Source organism: Amblyraja radiata, chromosome 7 (assembly GCF_010909765.2).
Source record: "Amblyraja radiata isolate CabotCenter1 chromosome 7, sAmbRad1.1.pri, whole genome shotgun sequence".
NCBI classification, from domain to species: Eukaryota; Metazoa; Chordata; class Chondrichthyes; order Rajiformes; family Rajidae; genus Amblyraja; species Amblyraja radiata.
Window position 1 is genome coordinate 40,225,795 of NC_045962.1, and position 21,472 is coordinate 40,247,266.

Consider the following 21,472-nt stretch of genomic DNA (forward strand, 5'->3'; position numbering starts at 1 on the left):
ACGAACGGGAGCAGTTAGAGAATGAAAAGACAAAAGAAGGTAGACAAAAGAGTGAAGAAGTTGAAAAATGCAGTTCAGGAAGATATGTCCAGCAGGTCTGCATTTCATAAAATTTCAGATGGAAGATCCTTCATCAGAACTGGGAAAGAGAGAAATGAAGTTTGCTGAGCTACAGCAAAGCTGGGGCTATTTGTCTCTGATTGTCTCTGATTGAGGGTTTTTAATCCAAAACATTAACCCTGTTTCCCAGCCTGACCCGGTGAGTATTTAGTAGTGTTTTTATTTCAGATGTCCAGCATCTGCAGTTTTTGGTTTGATTTTGTTGATATTCTTCACTGGCTCCAATAGTCAGCAAAAGTGGGTAAGGTATAAATCTAGCATAGTAATAACCTCATCTATTTTGTGATGGTGGTTTAGATTAAAATGGGCCTCCATATAAGATTATATCCTTGGGATGTAGCTCCACTCGTGTGCTGGGTGAATAACAATATGTTGCTCCAAAAGGGTAGTGATAATTAATACTTATGAGTGTATCAAATAATCATAATCTGGCATTTAAAGAATATTACCAAACTAAAATAAAAAGAGATAATATAGATGTAGGAAATTTAAAATGAAAACTTATAGACCATTAAGCTTTTTAATTGGAAGTTTTCTCTTTTCACAAGTGCTCCCTAACTGCTAGGTATTCGCAGTGTTTTCTGTTTTGTGTCATCATCTAAACCTGTTCACAGAAATAAGCAACTTGAATGTACCTGTTCCACACCACTGAAAGTGCTGTTAACATTCAAACTACTTGTTAGTCCGCATTTTCTGCCATGCAATGCATTGGTAAGAAGTAGGTATAATTGGGTCCACAGATAGATGGAATCCTGATTTGGGATAATGAATATGTTTTTCTTTTATCTTGCAGAGTCTGGAAAACATTGGCAACAGGAGAAGGGCATGGATGATTGGGTCTGGGTGGTATCTATTCCCCCTGTAAGTCATTCAGAGAAGCTAAACATTTCGAATTGTGCATGTAGTATACACACATTGTGAACTAAACATTCTCATTTTAATTGAATACTTAATGTACTATCATTTTGTGAGCTGATGCTATGCAGTGGCAGCCTGAGAAAATGACTGAGGGGAGTAAACATTATTTGGTTGACATAATATTATAGCCGTTCCTGCTGATATACAGCATGACATTTATGCTTCTCACAGTGAAGCCAAAGCAATAAGTCTACGACAAATGGTTCTGTTTTGGCAAACCTCTTTTCTTCCGCTGAGAAACATCCACTTCGAGTATGTTTAACCTCTGTTACTTTTGTCTTGGAATTATTTTGAAAGGATAACATAGAGTACACCAACGGATTTCCATAATCAATTCTGGTGGCCCTTTCTGTTTTGAATGTAAAATGTAATAGATCGGGAATGATTTGTGTTTTTAGCTTGGATCGAATTAAGGAAACTAGAAATATTCACATTCACATTGGATCATAGAGTGCATTGAAATACAGGGAATATTTGACTGCAAATATGATTTCTCCCTCAGCAACCTTCAAGCACAGACATTTATAACAGTACATTCCCATGTGTAAAAAAATTCACAAGTTCTAAACTGTTTATTTCAAATGAATAGCAGGTGTGGAAAAATAATACTCCAAGGTGTGTGGGACAGTCCACTGAGGAATTGTAAGCAAAATTTGCCATTTGGAATTTTTACCCTGAATGTCAACTCCTAGGCTGGTTTTAAATATTGAGGTCCCTGTAACATAGTTGCACAATCTGATTTCTGGTTGCTGACATTGGGCATTAAAGGCCTTTGGAACACAAAGCTAACCAGGATGCACTCTCAGCAGTAGGAACAAGAGTAGGGTATTTACACCCTGAAGCCTCTTCTGAAATTTAGTGAGATTGTGGTTATAGTGTGACCAAAATCCACATACTCATCTCTGCCCCAACACTTTAATCTTTTCAGTTAACAATAATGAATCTAATTTTTTAAATTTCAAGGTCTTTGTCACTCAATCCTTAATTATGGAGTCTAATAATTTAATGATAACAGATGTTCGGCTAAAAGGTCTGTAAGTCCCTAGTTTCCCCCTCTTGCTTCTCCTAAATAATGGACAGGCCTGTGTAATTTTTAAATCTTAAGGAGTAGTCCTGAATTGACAAATATTGTAGGATTTGGCGCCGACCTGTAGGGGGTATGGCTGCCTAGCCTGCAGCTGTCTGTTTTTCATTTCTTTTTTCTTATTTTTAGTTAGTTTAGTGTTTTGTTTTTAAGGAGTTCTAGCTTTTTTATGTGTGGGGAGGGGGGGGAAGGGGGAAACTAATTTTCAGGGTCCCTACCTGGTCGGAGATGCAGATTTTCTCCGGGCTGCACTTTCGACCCGTCCTCACGGCCTACCAGCGGGCCTGGAGCGGCATTTCCTGAGGGGACCGCCCGGAGCCTCGGCATCGGCATCGGCGGCATCGGCGGCGGCTGCGGAGCTGCGGGTCCGAGGAGCGACCGGGCCGTCCGGAGCCTCGGCATCGGCGGCGGCATCGGCGGCGGCACCGGCGGCGGCGGAGCTGCGGGTCTGAGGATGGCGGTGCAGCGCTGGAGCGCCATTGCGGGGCGGGCGGTGCCTTGCCTGGGTCGCCGCGCTGGAACTCCGGTGAGCTGGGACCGGCGTTAAAAACATCGCGGAGCTGCGGGCGACGGCGCTGAAACTTTACATCGGGAGCCTGGGATCTCGCGACGAGATCGCCAGTTGAGCTCCATTCGGCGCGGCCTTGCCGGCTCCGGAAGCCACGGTCTCGAGTAGGGAGGCAGCCGTTCCAGGGTTCCCAGGCCGCTGGGAGGACTCTCCCGACGCCGGAACATCATCACCCGGCGAAGACGGCCTGGAACATCGGGCCTCCGTAGAGGCAACTGTGGAGGCCTCAATAGGCCCGACTATGGGTGGACATTGGGGATGGGACTGGACTTTGTGCCTTCCCCCATAATGGGAACCATTGTGGGGGGATGTTTTTTATGTTAAAGCTATTTATCATTGTTATGTTTGTATTCCTTTTTTTAATGTGCTGCATTGGCAAAAAGAATTTCACTACATCTAGGTGTATGTGACAATAAATCAACCTTTGAACCTTTGAACCTTGGAACCTTTGATTACAATACTTCACCACCGGGTGGCGCCGCGATGGCAGCCTCGCCAATAATCTGTCTGTCCTTTTATCTTTTTTTTGGTATTTTTAGTGTGTTTTAAAAGTTTGTGTTAATGTTCTCTGGTTTGTTTTATGTGAGGGGTGGGGGAGGGGGTCGGGGGAAACTTTTTTTCAATTTCTTACCTTGCCGGAGATGTGATTGTTTTCCGGGTCGTATCTCTGGTGGCTCTGTGGCTTAACATCATGGAGCTGGAGGCCTTGCTCGAGACTGACTTTGAGCCTCATCACGAGGCGTGGACTTACCATCAGAGGAGCTTTATCGCACCGGCGAGGAGGCCCGCCACCGGCTACGGGAGCCAAGATCGTCCTGTCAAAGGAAGGCTCGACAGCAGGAGATCAATGAAGGGAAGAGATTTAACCTTTTTTCACCTTCCATCACAGTGAGGAACGTGGAGGAGTCACTGTGGTGGATGTTCATGTTAAAATGTATTTTGTGTGTTCTGGTGCTTTTTAATTGTATGACTATGGCAAATCAAATTCCTTTTATGTTGCATTACTTGGCTAATAAAGTATGATTATGATTATTAGGCAACTACAACATGGTTTTTTAAAGTTTTTGTGTGATATGGGCTTTAACATCCATCCTAAAATGTCTTCCAAAAGGAGGTTGGTTGGGAGCCTCCTTGAACAATTGAAGGAGGTGGGGATAGTGGGATAGGAGATGGGTAGGGAGGGGAAAGGAGTTATGGGGGGAGGGAGGGTGTGACAGAGTAGGGGAAAGGAGATGGAGGGAGAGGTGAGGGAAGGATTGGGGGAGGGGAGGGGGAGAGGGCTAAGAAGAGGGAGGGTGAAGAGGAGGGGGAGAGAGTGCTGGGGATGAGGGCAAATGAGCCATGCCTGCACAGTTGGGGGCTGTGAGTGAGTGGTGGAATATAGCGTTGGGGGAACTGGTTGCGTTGGGGGACCAGGCCTCCCATGTGATGGACCAAACGGGTCCCACTTAGTCTAGTACAGGTTAAAAACAAGATTACCGAGAGAGGTCCATCAAGCTAATGGAATGTTGGCCTTCATAACAAGAGGATTTCAGTATAGGAGTAAAGCGGTTCTTCTGCAGTTGTATAGGGCTCTGGTGAGACCACATCTGGAGTATTGTGTACAGTTTTCGACTCCTAATTTGAGGAAGAACATCCTTGTGATTGAGGCAGTGCAGCGTAGGTTCACGAGATTGATCTCTGGGATGGTGGGACTGTCATATGAGGAAAGATTGAAAAGACTAGGCTTGTATTCACTGGAGTTTAGAAGGATGAGGGGGATTCTTATAGAAACATATAAAATTATAAAAGGACTGGACAAGCTAGATGCAGGAAAAATGTTCCCAATGTTGGGCGAGTCCAGAACACAGTCTTAGAATAAAGGGGAAGCCATTTAAGCCTGTGAGAAAAAACCTTTTCACCCAGAGAGTTATGAATTTGTGGAATTCCCTGCCACAGAGGGCAGTGGAGGCCAAGTCACTGGATGGATTTAAGAGAGAGTTAGATAGAGCTCTAGGGGCTAGTGGAATCAAGGGATATGGGGAGAAGGCAGGCACGGGTTATTGATTGGGGACGATCAGCCATGATCACAATGAATGATGGTGCTGTTCATATCATCCCCATCTAAGAACTGGGGATGATATGAACAGTGGGAAATAAAGCTTTCTAGGGTGCATACTTAGAATTTAGGCAGTTCAGAGAATGAAAAGAAAGCACATTCATAAAATGGAAACAGGAAAAAATATTGTTGAGGAAAAGAGGTATAGATGGATCATTAACTATAAGATAAATAGGATAAAGACAAATTCCTGATTTTAGCTGCAGTCCAGGGGATTATGGATGTAGATACAAATGTCTTCCACAACACTGGTCTAAGGTGTTGTTGACTGCAGGGTGTGCAGCAGTAGACATTAGGGTAGGAGCTGGAGTCTGTGAAAGCTGACGGTTGGAGGTAGTAACAGCTGGTTTAGGTTAGACAGGCACAGTGGGAGCTGGAGCTGGAGGGAGAAGGAACTACACTTGATCTTCGCCAAAAGGCCGTGAAGTGATGTCTGTCTGCACGGAGTTTGTACGTTCTCCCCGTGACCTTGTAGGTTTTCTCCGAGATCTTTGGTTTCCTCACACACACACCAAAGATGCACAGATTTACAAGTTAATTGGCTTTTTATGAATGTAAATTGTCCCTAGTGTGTGTAGGATAGTGTAAGTGTGCGGGGATCGCTGGTCGGTGTGGGCACGGTGGGCCGAGGGGCCTGTTTCCGCGCTGTATCTCTAAACTAAAACTAAACTAAACTAAACTGGGAACCCGAGACTGTGGGACCTGGGTACTGCAGGCAGTAGGAGCTGGGGGCCTGAGGCACAGGGTATGGACTCAGTGGGAATTTTGGCTCGAGGTGAAGGGATTGGAGTCATTGGGAGCTGGAGGCTGCAGACAGCAGGAGATGGGGGCCTGCAACATAGGGTTTAGAGTCAGTAGGACCTGGCTACTGCAGGCAGTGGAAGCTGAGGGCCTGAGGCACATGATACGTGGTTAGTGAGAAAAGAGGGATCTTTTATGTTTTTTATGGGACTTCTGGTGGAACTCCACAGAACGTCAGCCCCAGCCCCACAGTGGACTCCAATTACTTTATTTTTTGATTAAGCTATTCAGGTGATTGTCATGCCATTTCAGCAAGGCTATAAGTAGCTAGCTGACACAGAATCACAGAAGTTTTAATAGGAACCTGAGGGGTAACCTTTTGACACAAAGGGTGGTGGGTATATGGAACGAGCTGCCAGAGAACGTTGTTGAAGCAGGCCCTATCATAACATTTAAGAGACAATTGAACAGGTATGTGGATAAGACAGTTTCAGAAGATTATGGGCCAAGCGCGTATGGGATGAATGTAGATGGGGCATGTTGGTCGGCTTGGGCAAGTTGGGCTGATGGGCCTGTTTCCATGCTTTATGACGTAACAAGTTGTAATGGGCATAGAGGGAACCTTAACTGAATATTTTCAGGGATGCCTGAATAAAGCTGATTGTTGGTTCAGCACCTTGATGTCAGACTTTTTCTCTCATTGTGTAGCATCAAATATTATTATTTTTCATACAACATGATTTGCCTTCTCTGTCTTTGATTCTAGCTGAAATGTGGTTCTTACACTGCCCATAGCCTTCCTCCAATACTTTCTACTGAGGAACTGGAGGAATTACAGAAGAAGAAGAAGGAACTCAAATTTCAAATGAATACTGTGGTAAGGATACCTCATCCTTTAATCAATGCAATAGATTTTTCTCTCTCATTCTATATTTCATTTTGGATAAACTGAGTCAAAGTTATTGCACAGTCATCCTGCTTTCTCCCATATCCCTTGAATGAACCCACAGAACAGGAGTCAGATATACAATGACACTACCTCACCCATGCCACACATATATTGTAATGAGGCACAACTAGCAACAATACATGGAAACAAAATGGAAAGTCTACCTTAGACAAAGCTGCTGTTGCTCAAAGAACTGCGGCAATCTGGAGCTGCCCCTGCCAACAGTTGTAAAGATAGGGATCAACTGACAATCTTCTAGATTGAAATTGCAGATTATTTTTTCATTCGGCAATGGGTAAAGGAGTAAACAAAATTAAAATAGGACAGCCACTATTTCCTTGAATAATGAAATAGACAAATGAGGAGTTGAATAATGAAATAGACATGAGGAGCTATCCTGGTGTAATAAACGATCATGGATTAATTAACTACATTAGGTAATGGATATTAAAATAGCATTGTCTGATTACCATGATAGTTTGTAGTAGTGGCTAATTCACTTCTGATACCCCATTCGAACACCCACCCAAGGACTCGACAATTGCACTCTCCAGCCTTGCTACCTGCCATATCCCTGACACTATACTTGAACTCCATAAAGTCCTCCTCAGCTGGAGAGAGCACACTTTCTATTCACCTGTCCTCAGCTGCTCCATGATATTAGTCAAGAGATTGTCTAAAAGGTTAGTCTCCTGTGAGATGCTGTTAAGGTGCATGACTATATTGTGTAGTAGTGAAGATAGAATTGATATGAAACAAAGCAAGTAATAGGAAAAATTGACAGTGCAGTTGAAGGAGTCAGATTGAAGGACCCATCAGATTTTTAAAGCGTGCTGGTAATTGGAGGGCAGGGGAATGTGTGGCAAATATTGGGGCCAGCAGGTGATATATACACTCCCTATTAGACTGTGATATCAGATGTGAGACATGAATCTTTGCAGCCATCAATGACACAACATTCAGGGATGACCCACCCTGTCACCTGTTCCTTGATACTTTGACTTGAGACCGTCCTCTATCTTGCAGGAAAAACATACCCACGAACCAAGAGTGTGTGTGATGGAGCAAGGAGAGGGGGGTTCGCATATAAGCGTGGCCTTGCATTTTTATTTTTTGCCTACTGGTATTGAGAAACCCTATATTAAAGGTTACCTACAGATAAAGAACTCTTGCTCTTTGTAAAATATAGGCAGACTTCAGCTAACACCATACTTGAATAATGTATAATGCGCAGGAATAATCCACATCCCCACACACGCTTGCTCCATCATTAATAAGATCATAGCTGATCTGATTGTAACTCTATTTCACATTTCCACCGAACCCCAGTGCACTTTAATCTATTTTAACCTTGAAAATATTCAGATTTTGCTTCCAAGATCTGATCTGATTGTAACTCTAGGGCTCCAGAGACTTACAACTCCCAAGAGAAGAAAAATGCTTCATCTCTGTCTTAGTGAGTGACCCCATATTTTTAAACATGCCTCCTTGTTCTATGTTAGCAGTAAGGTGAAACATCTTCTCCACATCCACCCTGAAAAGACTTCTCATGGTCATATATGCTTCAATCAAGTCACCTTCCTTTTCAACTACAGTGGATATAAAGCTAGCCTGTCCAATCTATCTTCATGTGACAATATGTCCAGTCCAGTATTTGAACTGCTTCCACTGCATTTAACCATTCATAAACAAGGAGGTGGACACTGCACAAAATATAAAGCAAAGTGTTGGTGGAATTCAACAGGCTGGCAGCAACTGTGGAGAGAATTGACAGACGCCGTTTCAGTTCAGGTCAGGTCCCTTTTTCAGCCTGATCACTCCGCCCTGAAATGTCCCTTCACAGATGTTTCCTGACCTGCTGAGTTCCCCCAGCATTTTGTTTTTGCTCAAGATTTCGGCACAGTAGATTTCAGTGTTGCAGTAGATTTGCTACCTTACAGCACCATGATTCGGGTTCAATCCTGAATACTGGTGCTGTCTGAACAGCGTTTGTACATTCCCCCTGTGACCGTGTGGGAATTTTCCGTGTGATCCGGTCTCTCCCACATTCCAAAGGTTTGTAGGTCTTCTGTAAATTGTAAGTTGTCCCTAGTGTGCAAGATAGCATTAGCATTCAGGGTGATCGCTGGTCGGCATGGACTCGGTGGGCTGAAGGACCTGTTTACATCATGTATCTCTAAAGTCAACAGCCTAAAATAAATCTGCAGTTTTTTGTCCCTCCACCAAATAAAGTATTCCAAGCATGGTCTAATCAATGCCATTCATAACTGAAACATAACCTCCCTACTCTTGCAATTCATTATCCTTGCAATAAAAAATAACATTCAGTAACTTTACTAATTATTGAATACATTGCATAATAGCCTTCTGCAAATCAAATATTAAGACTCCTAGATCCCTCCGCATTTGTAATGTCTCACCATTTAGATAATAGACTTTTTTTTATTTTTCATGCCAAAATGGACAATTTCACATTTGCCAACATTATACTTAATTTGCCAGATCTCCTTATAGAAACATAGAGAAACATAGAAAATAAATGCAGGAAGAGGCCATTCGGCCCTTCTTGCCAGCACCACCATTCATTGTGATCATGGCTGATCGTCCCCAATCAATAACCCGTACCTGCCTTCTCCCCATATCCCTTGATTCCACTAGCCCCTAGAGCTCTATCTAACTCTCTCTTAAATCCATCCAGTGATTTGGCCTCCACCACTGCCCTCTGTGGCAGGGAATTCCACAAATTCACAACTCTCTGGGGGAAAACGGTTTTTCTCACCTCAGTCTTAAATGGCCTCCCCTTTATTCTAAGACTGTGGCCCCTGGTTCTGGACTCTATGCTTCACAACCTACTTTCTTTCCTGTTTGTGTCATTGTCCCATCTGGTGACTGTCAATCTGTAACGCTGATAGAACTAACTGCCCAGCCTTTTAATAATGAGCATCCTTGAACTATTTAATTTCTTAACTGTATCAAGATCTCAGTTCAACATCCCATTTGAAAAACAACACCTATAAGAAAGTGTGTCACCCTCTCTGCTGTACTAGAGAGTCAGCCTAGACCCTCTAGTCTATGTACGCTGAATATGTTGGAAGGGGCGCATTTACAGCAGGAGCAATTAGTTTACCACTGACCCAGACGGCTCTTCATAATATGGAATTAATTTACCTTATTTCTGATGTTAAAAAAAAAAAGTGGGCCGGATTATGCTGACCATTACCAACTGTTTCTAATGCAACTATTCAACCATTGAAACTGCAGTGAGCTCTATAGTTCTGTTCTTGTACTGTTAAATTACGGTTGGATTCAGAAAACCTATTTTGTCAGTTTGCTTTATTACTGCACAAATCCACAAATCCTTGCCAAATCAGAGCTGGTGCAGGATTCAAGACCCCACTGATATATTTGGAATTATTGGCTGAAGAATTAGGAGGCAATGTTACTGATGTCAGGTTGATTGGCTAATGGGCCTGTCCCACTTAGGCGACTTTTTAGGCGACTACAGGAGACTATGCAGTCGCCACATGGTCGCCACATGTTTGCGGGTGGTTGCCTGGGAGTCGCCTTCATGGTCGTGAGGAGTTCCCGCATTCTGGGAATGTTGAAACGTTGAATGTTTCAACATGTTGAAAAATTTGCGGCGACTAGAATGAAGCCGCCATGGAGAGTACGGAGAATTCTCGTGCCGGAGGTCCTAGTGAGTTGCCAGGAGATCGAAGGTTCTCTTAAGGTTCTTATAGGTTGTAGCCAGTGCTGACTGTTGAATTTCATTGGCTCATTGGGGGAAAAAACGTAAGCAGTAGTTTTCAGAACCAAGGATAACCGACCGGTAATGTTAATATCCGCTGAGCTTCACAGCTGTTTATCTCTGGCTCTTAAAAGTTGTCTCCACTCCTTCTCCCCACTCTCTCCCCCCTCTCCCCCAATCTTTTAAAGGATTTACTTACACTGTGCTTTTTAGCTTCTTAATTACAGCGCCAACCTTCCTATTCAATGTGTCTGTATCACATTGGCTTTGCACTGTGTGAATTTCACTCAGACAGGGCTCCCCCCACTTGCCCTGTCCCCCGCTTGCATAACGGGCTGGTGAAAGAAGCGATGTGTTTGTGTGTGTGTGTGTGTGTGTATGTGTTCTACTCTGACAGTCACCGTTCCAGTTGCCAGTTTTTCAGGCGACTGCCGGCAACTTGACAGTCACTGGCACTGAAAAATCGCCTGTGAGACAGGCCCATTAGAGTTGGGACATTTATACCTCTCTTCTTTTTTTGAATGGTGTTTCAACATAATATCTGTTTGCAGCTAACTTTTATATATTGAGATGCTTCCTTACAAGAGTACCAGTTAATCTGACCTATGTAGCTTCAAACCATGAAATTTGACTATGACTGGAAAATAAAATTTTGAAATATTATGATACAAAATGTATAAGAAACAACTGGTTTATCAATCTGCAGAAAAGATGTTTCATTATTTGCTGTGTTCATTAACATATTTAACATTAGAACTAATCGCTATTTAAAAGATAAATCATGCAATTATAAAAATTAATTGCAAGTTAATCACGGTTTTAATCGCACTGTTAAACCATAATAGAATAACGATATTTTGAGTGGTCCAAAGGAAAATACTTTGCTTCTTGGTTTTAAATGGTCGAATGGAAAATGCTTTGTCTTAACAAGTCCATGAATATAATTAAAAACACCATTATGTTCAAATCCCTTGTTACCTCCTCCAATGTTACAAAACCCTCAGAGTTCTATATTTCTCCATTCCTCCAGTTCTGACCTCTGATCACTTATGCACCCCAGCTTTTCTTATACCATGACTGGTAACTGACCACATGGATCATTAACAATTTACAGGGCTACATTCATTTTTGAGGTGCCACCGTAAGAATACGCTTGGGTGAATTACACTGTTGTGAGGAGAGAAGAAGCTTGGTTATAAGCAAGAGGGAAGATGGAGTGGGCTAGGACATGAGAGGGGGAAAGGGAAGTAAAGCTGGTGAAAGTATGAGGGTGAAGAGAGGAAGAAGTGAGAGATGAAAAAGAGGAAAAGATTGAGATGGAAAAGAGATAGGTAGAGGGAGAAAAAGATGATGCAAGAATGCGAGAGAGTGAGCAGTAGGAAAGGAGTGGATTGGACTCAGAGGGAGGGCAAGAAGATATGAAAGGGGATGGGAGAGGGAGGGATGGTGTTAGGGGAGGGAAAGCAGCATGTCAAAGGGAGTTAGAATGAGAGAATTGAGAGGAAGTGGATTGTGATTAAGGTGGGAAATGAGAGTGGAAAGGAAGGGTGATAGGGAAAGGGTGGACAAGGGGTGTGAGAGAGAAAAAGAGAAAGGATAAGGGAGTTGTAAAGACGGTAGGGTGGAGTGTGGTGGAGAGGGAGAGAGTTGGTGGAAGAGAGAATGGGTTACAAGGCGGTGGAAAAAAGGGGAGGTGCTGAAGTGAGAGGATGAAAGATAGTGTGAAAAAGAGAGAGAAGAAGGAGAGAGAGAAGAGTTTAAAGACAGACAGTCAGTCAGAATAGGTAGGGTGGAGAAGCATCCAATATTGCCAATGATGGGGCCGACTGACACTCCACAACTCCCTCTGCACCTTCTCCTACGCTCTCATCCCCAGCTCCAGAACCCAATCTATCATATCCAAACCCACCTATTGTCTTCCCATTCCTACCACACCAACTACATTTATATGGTATTTATATATCCAGAATTCTCACACAGCTGACACAATTTTCCAAGATTATTAAAGAATTTCATTATTCTAATTTACAAATGTCAATTTGAATTTGGCATACCAGGTTCCATTGTAATTTTGTTAACGTACTGTCTCTCATCAGCATACAGCAGTGCAGCCCGCTCTTCAGTTCCTCTTGTGCTCTATATTTTTTCCACATTCAATAGACAATCGACAATAGATGCAAAAATAGGCCATTCAACCCTTCGAGCCAGCACCGCCATTCAATGTGATTCATGGCTGATCAGCCACAATCAGTACCCCGTTCCTGCCTTCTCCCCATATCCACTGACTCCACGATCCTTAAGAGCCCTCTCTTGAAAGTACCCAGAGAACCGGCCTCCACCGCTCTCTGAGGCAGAGAATTCCACAGACTCAGAACTCTCTGTGTGAAAAAGTGTTTCCTCATCTCCATTCTAAATGGCTTAACCCTTATTGTTAAACTGTGGCCCCTGGTTCTGGACTCCCCCAACATCGGGAACATGTTTCCTGCCTCTAGCGTGTCCAAACCCTTAATAATCTTATATGTTTCAATAAGATTGCCTCTCATCCTTCTAAATTCCAGAGTATACAAGCCCAGCCATTCCATTCTCTCAGCATATGACAGTCCCGCCATCCCGGGAATTAACATTGTGAACCTACGCTTCACTCCATCAATAGCAAGAATGTCCTTTCTCAAATTTGGAAACCAAGACTGCACACAATACTCCAGGTGTGGTCCCACTAGGACCCTGTACAACTGCAGATGGACCTCTTTGCTCCTATACTCAACTCCTCTTGTTATGAAGGCCAACATGCCATTTGCTTTCTTCACTGCCTGCTGTACCTGCATGCTTACTTTCATTGACTGATGAACAAGGACCCCCAGATGTATCAGCAGAGCCATCTCCATCATCAAAGACCCCTACCACCCATCGCATCACATATTCCCCATCCTGCCATCTGGGAAGAGGTACAGGAGCATTAGCTGCAAAACTAGCAGGATGCTCCTCAGCTTCTTCCCGCAGGCTATAAGACTGATAAACGGACTTTGCCCCCTGCCAAAGTATCGCACACCAACCACCAACCTGGACACACTGCAGCAGAGCCACTGTCGTGCCGCTGCCGAATGGAACGCCTTTTGATGTTTAGTAGAGAGTAGAGTGTTTAATTTGTTCATGATATATGTATTTTTATTTCTATTTATTTTTTACTGCACACTGAATGGACACTGGTTGAGCAACATTTTTTTGTTTCCTCTGGGTATGTGAGTACTCAGGAAAATGACAATAAAGATATACTAAATACTAAGATCACGTTGTACTTCCCCTTTTCTCAACATGACGCCATTTAGATAATAATCTTCCTTCCTGTTTTTGCTACCAAAGTGGATAACCTCACATTTATGCATCTGCCATGCATCTGCCCACTCACCCAACCTGTCCAAGTCACCCTGCATTCTCATAGCATCCTCCTCACAGTTCACACTGCCACCCAGCTTTGTGTCATCTGCAAATTTGCTAATGTTATTTGGAATCCCTTCATCTAAATCATTAATATATATTGTAAATAGCTGCAGTCCCAGCACCGTGCCTTGCGGTACCCCACTAGTCACTGCCTTCCATTCTGAAAGGGACCTGTTAATCCCTACTCTTTGTTTCCTGTCTGCCAACCAATTTTCTATCCATGTCAGCACTCTACCCCCAATACCAAGTGCCCTAATTTTGCCCACTAATCTCCTATGTGGGACCTTATCAAATGCTTTCAGAAAGTCCAGGTACACTACATCCACTGGCTCTCCCTTGTCCATTTTCCTAGTTACATCCTCAAAACATTCCAGAAGATTCCAAAACATTCCAGTCGATGGCGCACAGGGATGTACCTTCTTTACCAGCGCCGATCAGCGGCAATATCTGTGTCATACCATTACAGGAAACGGCGACAGTGCATTTGCCTTTCATGGGAATGGGTTGTCATCCGTATCCGAAAAGGTGGATGTTGGCCGGTTTCAGTTTTGGCGATCCGATCCTCTCCCAGATGTCCTGACCCACTAGCGCCACAGCTGCACCACTGTTCACCTGAAACTGTAGATCGACGTTCGAGACCGCAGCAAAATCCTCGTCTTGTCGGTGATAGTAGACACACCGAGCACTTCATAGGAATGCTCTCCGTGATTTGGTCGACTGTTTGACGCTTTCTTGCCCTTTCTCAACTTTCCTATGGATTGACATACTGCCTGGAGATGTTCTTTTCGGTAACAGGCATAACAAATATACGTGATATACGGGTACTCACGGTGATGATGAGCAGTCGAGCCGCACCGGTAGCAGGGTTTCGATCCTCCCCCCACAGGGGAACGGCTCTTCTGAAACTGTCCCACCTTCTCCGGATTTGCTCTGGGTCATTCAAATGGTTTCTGGCGTTGCGGAATCTGGTGTTGCAGACGGGTTAGACGAACTGTATGCACCTCCTGAGGGAGCTTCAACGCTGTTTCGCCGGCCATTTTGTGCAGTTCTTTACTTAGCAGCTCGGCCATCTTAGCACACTGCAGCATATTCTTCAATGAGGCATCCGATTCCTTGGGAATCACCTGCTGGATTAATGCGTGCCTGCAGCCCATGACTAGTCTATCCCGCAACACATTGTTTTGGCACTTTTCGCAGCATTGAGCTTTAAAATCACATGCCTTTGCCTTGGTGCGAAGTTCGGCAAGAAATTCAGTGATCGATTGCCCTTCCTGTTGCACCGTCCGGTAGAAATTGAGGCGAGCTGCTAGGAAATTTCGACTTTCTTCGAAATGCAGCTGCAAAGCTGATGTGATTTCAACATATGAAACTTCAGTTATTTCTTCTGTAAGTAAATTTTGAAGCAGTGCAAAAGTTTCTGGAGACATTGATGAACACAAGAGAGCCTTCTTCTTCAGGTCAGTAGTAATTGCCATACATAGAAACATAGAAACATAGAAATTAGGTGCAGGAGTAGGCCATTCGGCCCTTCGAGCCTGCACCGCCATTCAATATGATCATGGCTGATCATCCAACTCAGTATCCCGTACCTGCCTTCTCTCCATACCCTCTGATCCCCTTAGCCACAAGGGCCACATCTAACTCCCTCTTAAATATAGCCAATGAACTGGCCTCGACTACCCTCTGTGGCAGGGAGTTCCAGAGATTCACCACTCTCTGTGTGAAAAAAGTTCTTCTCATCTCGGTTTTAAAGGATTTCCCCCTTATCCTTAAGCTGTGACCCCTTGTCCTGGACTTCCCCAACATCGGGAGCAATCTTCCTGCATCTAGCCTGTCCAACCCCTTAAGAATTTTGTAAGTTTCTATAAGATCCCCTCTCAATCTCCTAAATTCTAGAGAGTATAAACCAAGTCTATCCAGTCTTTCTTCACTAAGACAGTCCTGACATCCCAGGAATCAGTCTGGTGAACCTTCTCTGCACTCCCTCTATGGCAATAATGTCCTTCCTCAGATTTGGAGACCAAAACTGTACGCAATACTCCAGGTGTGGTCTCACCAAGACCCTGTACAACTGCAGTAGAACCTCCCTGCTCCTATACTCAAATCCTTTTGCTATGAAAGCTAACATACCATTCGCTTTCTTCACTGCCTGCTGCACCTGCATGCCCACTTTCAATGACTGGTGTACCATGACACCCAGGTCTCGCTGCATCTCCCCTTTTCCTAGTCGGCCACCATTTAGATAATAGTCTGCTTTCCTGTTTTTGCCACCAAAATGGATAACCTCACATTTATCCACATTATACTGCATCTGCCAAACATTTGCCCACTCACCCAGCCTATCCAAGTCACCTTGCAGTCTCCTAGCATCCTCTTCACAGCTAACACTGCCCCCCAGCTTCGTGTCATCCGCAAACTTGGAGATGTTGCATTCAATTCCCTCGTCCAAATCATTTACATATATTGTAAATAGCTGGGGTCCCAGCACTGAGCCTTGCGGTACCCCACTAGTCATGCCTGCCATTGTGAAAATGACCCGTTTACTCCTACTCTTTGCTTCCCGTTTGCCAGCCAGTTCTCTATCCACATCAATACTGAACCCCCAATGCCGTGTGCTTTAAGTTTGTAAACTAATCTCTTATGTGGGACCTTGTCGAAAGCCTTCTGGAAGTCCAGATACACCACATCCACTGGTTCTCCCCTATCCACTCTACTAGTTACATCCTCGAAAAATTCTATAAGATTTGTCAGACATGATTTACCTTTTGTAAATCCATGCTGACTTTGTCCAATGATTTCACCACTTTCCAAATGTGCTGCTATCCCATCTTTAATAACTGACTCTAGCAGTTTCCCCACTACCGATGTTAGACTAACTGGTCTGTAATTCCCCGTTTTCTCTCTCCCTCCCTTCTTAAAAAGTGGGGTTACGTTTGCTACCCGCCAATCCTCAGGAACTACTCCAGAATCTAAAGAGTTTTGAAAGATTATTACTAATGCATCCACTATTTCTGGAGCTACTTCCTTAAGTACTCTGGGATGCAGCCTATCTGGCCCTGGGGATTTATCGGCCTTTAATCCATTTAATTTACCCAACACCACTTCCCGGCTAACCTGGATTTCACTCAATTCCTCCAACTCCTTTGACCCGCGGTCCCCTGCTATTTCCGGCAGATTATTTATGTCTTCCTTAGGGAAGACGGAACCAAAGTAGTTATTCAATTGGTCCGCCATATCCTTGTTCCCCATGATCAACTCACCTGTTTCTGACTGCAAGGGACCTACATTTGTTTTTATCTAATCTCTTCCTTTTCACATATCTTTCAAAATAAAACTCAGCTCGCATTAAATACGATGACCACCTTTCTCGCTCAGGATCTAAACGATTGAATTGCCGAGACATGTTAGTTTGAGTACACTACAGAGCTCAAAATATATATATATTTTTTTTAATCGCAAAATAAGCTCTTATCTGGGTCTTTGGACGTAACCGAAGGATCCCACTCCTGGCACCACTTTTGTGTTCATTTTCTAGATCTGCACAAAACTTGAGAGTCTTTAATTTACAACAGAAATCTTTAATGGTTTACTCAATGCTGGCAGCAAGACAAGTCAAAAATGGCTGCAGCCATAGATCTGACTGCACACTCACTGTCTACAGACAGGATAAACTATATACAAAACATCTCCCTTTGTCCTGTGCAGCGCCACCTGCTGCATGGGAGGAGCAAAGGGTCCTCCCACCCCACACAGTCCACCAAACATCACAGTGCCCTATTGTGTATTAACCAGCATCTGCAGTTCCTTGTTTCAACTGTGCACAGTTCCCTGAAAGTGGAATCTCATGTAGATAGGGTGGTAAAGAAAGGTGTTGGTGTGCTGGCCTTTATAAATCAGAGCATTGAGTATAGAAGTTGGGATGTAATGTTAAAATTGTACAAGGCATTGGTGAGGCCAATTCTGGAGTATGGTGTACAATTTTGGTCGCCTAATTATAGGAAGGATGTCAACAAAATAGAGCGTACAGAGGCGATTTACTAGAATGTTGCCTGGGTTTCAGCAACTAAGTTACAGAGAAAGGTTGAACAAGTTAGGGCTTTATTCTTTGGAGCGCAGAAGGTTAAGGGGGGGACTTGATAGAGGTCTTTAAAATGATGAGAGGGATAGACAGAGTTGACGTGGATAAGCTTTTCCCACTGAGAGCAGGGAAGATTCAAACAAGGGGACATGACTTGAGAATTAAGGGACAGAAGTTTAGGGGTAACATGAGGGGGAACTTCTTTACTCAGAGAGTGGTGGCTGTGTGGAATGAGCTTCCAGTGAAGGTGGTGGAGGCAGGTTCGTTTTTATCATTTAAAAATAAATTGGATAGTTATATGGACGGGAAAGGAATGGAGGGTTATGGTCTGAGCGCAGGTATATGGGACTAGGGGAGAATACGTGTTCGGCACGGACTAGAAGGGTCGAGATGGCCTGTTTCCGTGCTGTAATTGTTATATGGTTATATGGTTAACAGATAGAAATACATTCTTAGCATATCTTTAGTTTAGTTTAACAACTGTTTTTGTGGCTACATACTTTCAAGCTTTTGTATCTTACGCCCTATGAGAGAGGGGAGGAGAGAATGACCGAGGGTCCTTGATTATGTGGGCTGCTTTCCCAAGACAGCGTGAAGTACAGATGGAGTCAATGGGGGTGTGGGGTGGGCTGGTTTACATGATAGATTGGGCTGCGTCCATGACTCTCTTCTGTTTCTTGTGTTCTTGGGCAGATCAGTTGCCATATCAATTTAAGATATTAAATCATAAATTGCAAAGCTTTAAGAGTTCTTCCTAAACTCAGGGATGATAAAAGCATTGGTTTATTTACGCTAATGCAAATGGACAGTCCAATGTAGGCTCATTAGCAGCAGCATTCTCTTTGAAGATTTGACACCATGCAGTGGTGCGTACAGTCATATATTTGATTTAATTTTGTGGTACTTTACGTTAATACTGTTTTGCCTTAAAATATATAATTGCAGTGTAAATCATTGTTAATTAAAAGATTAATGAGATTACATATAGTTTGACAATTAATGAGATTACATATAGTTTGACAATTTATTTCAAGGCTTTTGCATTGAATACTAGTTTATGATGTACGGTAATTGTTTTTGAGCAATTCTCATGCAATCAGCATTTTCATCACTATACCCATGGATGCCAGATGGTGTATGAAAAAAGACGTAAAATACTGTAATCCGGAGAAAAAAGCAAAATGAATGGAAAACTCAAGCAGCATCTGTGGAAGCAAAAGGAGTACATCAGCATACTGGCTGAGTGTACAGTATATAGCACCAATGCATCCTCCATCAACATGGACTTGGCCAATGGGTCTGTTTCCATGCTGCATATTTCCATGATTCTAGAGTCATGGAGAGCCAGAGAAAAATACATAATAATATAATAACAGCATCTTAATCTGTATTTATTGACATTCACTCTGGTTAAATAATGATTAGGGTGTCATTGGGCCCCCCCCCCCCCCCCATTTTAATGTCAATGGATATTTTGTGCACCTGTGACAGGCTGATGGACTCATGGTGGAATGGGTTAAAACCTATTTCCTCTGTGTGCACAGACTGCACACATTAAGTTTGATTCACTTGTAAGAGTGTTACCGTTGGGCTGCAGCTAACATTGTGATTTCAGGTGGTGGTGAAAATCTGACAAACGTTTGTTGCTGACCTTTAGGAATTTACTTTCCCCTTCAAAGTACAAAAGTTTTGTGTAACTGTTGCACATCTTTGCATTGTAATTAAAGTTTTGGGAAGAACCTGTTTGCTTATGAAGCAAATGTTGGAAAATGTTGATTCATAAGGAATAAACTGCTTTTGCTGCAATCTGAGGCATTTAAAAGGCATCAGAAGATGAATAGGAAAGGAGTAGAGGGCTTAACACATTTATGAAGGCCACTTAAATACTAGAAGCACTCCACTCTCCCATCAGACCCACCGGTGAAGCAGAAAGCAGAATGCAGGAACAACTCAGCACATCAGGCAGCATATGTGGAGGCAAGCGGAGTATGTCGACATACTGGCTGTGCATATTGCACCAGTATCTCCTACATCAGCACAGACTCAGCTTGTTGCCCACTGTAACTCATCACCTTGATGAGAAGCAAGGTTGTTTAAGGGTAAAGGGTCTTATCCACGTTTGCCCTCATCATTCAACTAGTCAATGTGGATGCAATTTTCCAAGGAATTATTAGCTTATTATGGTACGTTGATAAAAAGGATAGATGGTCGGAGTCTTTCTCTCAGGGTGGAAATATTAGACCCCATAGTTTTAACGTGCGAGTGGGAAATTTCAAAGAGATTTATATGACAAGTATTTTACATGGGTGGTAGATGACTGGGTCATGCTGCCAGGGGAAGTGATGGAAACAGAATCTATGGCAACATTTAAACAGACACATGAACAAGTAGATAATGGAGGGATATGGGCCATGTGCAGGCAGACCTGCTGTTTAAATATGCATCATGGTCGGCACAAACATGGTGTGTCGAACGGCCTTCTTCTTGCATATGGTGTGCACAGCCTAAAGTTGTAGGTCAACTTGTTCTATTTGATCTTTGTGTACGTCGGGTTGATTGCATTAGTCAAAACAGGGTGGACCACATGAAGGTTGCAATCTCCCACCCCGAACAACCTGTTGTGGTGCTGTACTGTTCTGTACTCTATGCTGTTTTGTTTGTAGGGGATATGGTCTTTTTATTGTGGGGGGTAGGTGTAAACTTAATTTCTAGGTCCCTACCTGGTCGGTGTGGCAGCCTTTTCTCCGGGCTGCCCGTCGACACGTCCTCGTGGCCTACCTGCGGGCTTGGAGCGCCGTTTCCTGGCGGGAACCGCCCAGCACCTCGGCCTCGGCGGCGGCACAGCATTGGAGCGCTGGAGCGGAGCGGGCGATCCCTTGCCTGGGTCGCCGCGCTGGAGCGACGGGCTGGAGCTTGGCGAGCTGGACCGCCGAGAGCAACAACTCCGGGCTGCGGGTCTGCGGAGCGGAGAGGCGGCGCCGATTTTGTCATCGGGAGCCTGGGAGCTCCAAACCGGCGCAGCCTCGTCGGCTTCGGCAGCCGCGGGCTCCAACCAGGGAACGGCCGTTCCAGGTGGCCCAGCCGCCGAAAGGACTCTCCCGACGCCGGGGCAAGACCACCCAGTGAGAACGGCCAGGGACATCGGGCCTCCGTAGAGGCAATTGCGGTGGCCTCAGTAGGCCTGACTTTGGGGTGAACATGGGGTGGGGACTGGACATTGTGCCTTCCTCCACAGTGCTACCCACTGTGGGGGGATGATTTTTTTGTCTAATTGTAGTCTTGTAGGTCTATGTCCAAGATGGCTGCCGTGAAGAGAGAGTGAACGCTGGCGCGCTTTGGCTGCCGCTGCTCCCTCTTCACACTGTGTTTTTGATTTTCTGTTTTTGGATTGAATCCTGTTTTTTAATTTGTGTCTCTGTGATGTCTTTATTACTTGTTTTATTCCGATTATATGTTATTCCGATTACTATGTAAGGTGTCCTTGAGATGTTTGAAAGGCGCCCATTAAATAAAATTTATTATTATTATTATGCGTTATGAAACAAGCATAAAATCCCACATTGGCACATCAAAGGCCTGGATGAAGGATGAAAAAGTAATGATTTTTATTGATTTTTATAAAAACAAAATGTGAGCCACAATAGTTATATAATCTCTGCTTAAATGTCAGCTGTATGTCAATAATTTTAGGATTTGTGCAGTTATGAAAAGTAATGAGCTTACCTCCTCA

General features: G+C 43.9%; 1 long non-coding RNA gene across 1 annotated transcript in view; it reads left to right on the forward strand.

The window, feature by feature from the left end:
• Positions 1-910: 910 nt before the first annotated feature.
• LOC116975328 overlaps positions 911-21,472 on the forward strand; it is a 74,005-nt gene continuing 53,443 nt past the window's right edge. Inside the window, exons 1-2 of the long non-coding RNA XR_004412598.1 lie at positions 911-981; positions 6,296-6,406. This is a non-coding gene — a long non-coding RNA (uncharacterized LOC116975328). The remainder of the gene's footprint in view (positions 982-6,295; positions 6,407-21,472) is intronic.